A 2,241-nucleotide genomic window follows, 5' to 3' on the forward strand; every position below is an offset into this window, starting at 1 on the left:
CCCGACCCCTTCCCCTCTCCCTCCCCGACCCCTTCCCCTCCCTCCCCGACCCCTTCCCCTCTCCCTCCCCGACCCCTTCCCCTCTCCCTCCCCGACCCCTTCCCCTCTCCCTCCCCGACCCCTTCCCCTCTCCCTCCCCGACCCCTTCCCCTCTCCCTCCCCGACCCCTTCCCCTCTCCCTCCCCGACCCCTTCCCCTCTCCCTCCCCGACCCCTTCCCCTCTCCCTCCCCTCCCCTTCCCCTCTCCCTCCCCCTTCCCCTCCCCTCTCCCTCCCCTCTCCCTCCCCCTCTCCCTCCCCGACCCCTCCCCTTCCCCTCTCCCTCCCCGACCCCTCTCCCTCCATGACCCCTCCCCTTCCCCTCTCCCTCCCCGACCCCTCCCCTTCCCCTCTCCCTCCCCCTTCCCCTCCCCTTCCCCTCTCCCTCCCCGACCCCTCCCCCTCTCCCTCCCCGACCCCTCCCCTTACCCTCTCCCTCCCCGACCCCTCCCCTTCCCCTCTCCCTCCCCCTTCCCCTCCCCTTCCCCTCTCCCTCCCCGACCCCTCCCCTTCCCCTCTCCCTCCCCGACCCCTCCCCCTCTCCCTCCCCTTTCCCCTCCCCTTCCCCTCTCCCTCCCCGACCCCTCCCCTTCCCCTCTCCCTCCCCGACCCCTCTCCCTCCATGACCCCTCCCCTTCCCCTCTCCCTCCCCGACCCCTCCCCTTCCCCTCTCCCTCCCCTTCTCCCTCCCCCTTCCCCTCCCCTTCCCCTCCCCTTCCCCTCCCCTTCCCCTCTCCCTCCCCGACCCCTCCCCTTCCCCTCTCCCTCCCCCTTCCCCTCTCCCTCCCCCTTCCCCTCCCCTTCCCCTCTCCCTCCCCGACCCCTCCCCTTCCCCTCTCCCTCCCCGACCCCTCCCCTTCCCCTCTCCCTCCCCGACCCCTCCCCTTCCCCTCTCCCTCCCCGTCCCCTCTCCCTCCCCGTCCCCTCTCCCTCCCCGTCCCCTCTCCCTCCCCGTCCCCTCCCCGTCCCCTCCCCTTCCCCTCTCCCTCCACGTCCCCTCTCCCTCCCTTTCCCCTCTCCCTTCCCCTCCCCTTCCCCTCTCCCTCCCCGTCCCCTCTCCCTCCCCGTCCCCTCTCCCTCCCCTTCCCCTCTCCCTCCCCCTTCCCCTCCCCTTCCCCTCTCCCTCCCCGACCCCTTCCCCTCTCCCTCCCCGACCCCTTCCCCTCCCCTTCCCCTCTCCCTCCCCTCCCCTTCCCCTCTCCCTCCCCTCCCCTTCCCCCTTCCCCTCCCCTCTCCCTCCCCGACCCCTCCCCCTCTCCCTCCCCTTCCCCTCTCCCTCCCCGACCCCTCCCCTTCCCCTCTCCCTCCCCGACCCCTCTCCCTCCATGACCCCTCCCCTTCCCCTCTCCCTCCCCGACCCCTCCCCTTCCCCTCTCCCTCCCCCTTCCCCTCCCCTTCCCCTCTCCCTCCCCGACCCCTCCCCTTCCCCTCTCCCTCCCCGACCCCTCCCCTTCCCCTCTCCCTCCCCGACCCCTCCCCTTCCCCTCTCCCTCCCCCTTCCCCTCCCCTCTCCCTCCCCGACCCCTCCCCCTCTCCCTCCCCTTTCCCCTCCCCTTCCCCTCTCCCTCCCCGACCCCTCCCCTTCCCCTCTCCCTCCCCGACCCCTCTCCCTCCATGACCCCTCCCCGTCCCCTCTCCCTCCCCGACCCCTCCCCGTCCCCTCTCCCTCCCCGTCCCCTCTCCCTCCCCGTCCCCTCTCCCTCCCCGTCCCCTCTCCCTCCCCGTCCCCTCCCCGTCCCCTCCCCTTCCCCTCTCCCTCCACGTCCCCTCTCCCTTCCCCTTCCCCTCTCCCTTCCCCTCCCCTTACCCTCTCCCTCCCCGACCCCTCCCCTTCCCCTCTCCCTCCCCGTCCCCTCTCCCTCCCCTCCCCCTTCCCTTCCCCTCTCCCTCCCCGACCCCTCCCCTTCCCCTCTCCCTTCCCCTCCCCTTCCCCTCTCCCTCCCCGACCCCTCCCCGTCCCCTCTCCCTCCCCGTCCCCTCCCCGTCCCCTCCCCTTCCCCTCTCCCTCCACGTCCCCTCTCCCTCCCCTTCCCCTCTCCCTTCCCCTCCCCTTACCCTCTCCCTCCCCGACCCCTCCCCTTCCCCTCTCCCTCCCCGTCCCCTCTCCCTCCCCTTCCCCTCTCCCTCCCCCTTCCCCTCCCCTTCCCCTCTCCCTCCCCGACCCCTCCCCTTCCCCTCTCCCTCCCTCCCCAACCCTTCCCCG

At 73.7% G+C, this 2,241-nt stretch overlaps 1 long non-coding RNA gene across 1 annotated transcript in view; it reads right to left on the bottom strand.

Moving 5' to 3' along the window:
* LOC138764110 (uncharacterized) overlaps nucleotides 1-2,241 on the bottom strand; it is an 86,000-nt gene that overhangs the window by 82,872 nt on the left and 887 nt on the right. The window lies entirely within an intron of this gene.

This window comes from Narcine bancroftii, chromosome 5 (assembly GCF_036971445.1).
Source record: "Narcine bancroftii isolate sNarBan1 chromosome 5, sNarBan1.hap1, whole genome shotgun sequence".
Taxonomy (NCBI): Eukaryota; Metazoa; Chordata; class Chondrichthyes; order Torpediniformes; family Narcinidae; genus Narcine; species Narcine bancroftii.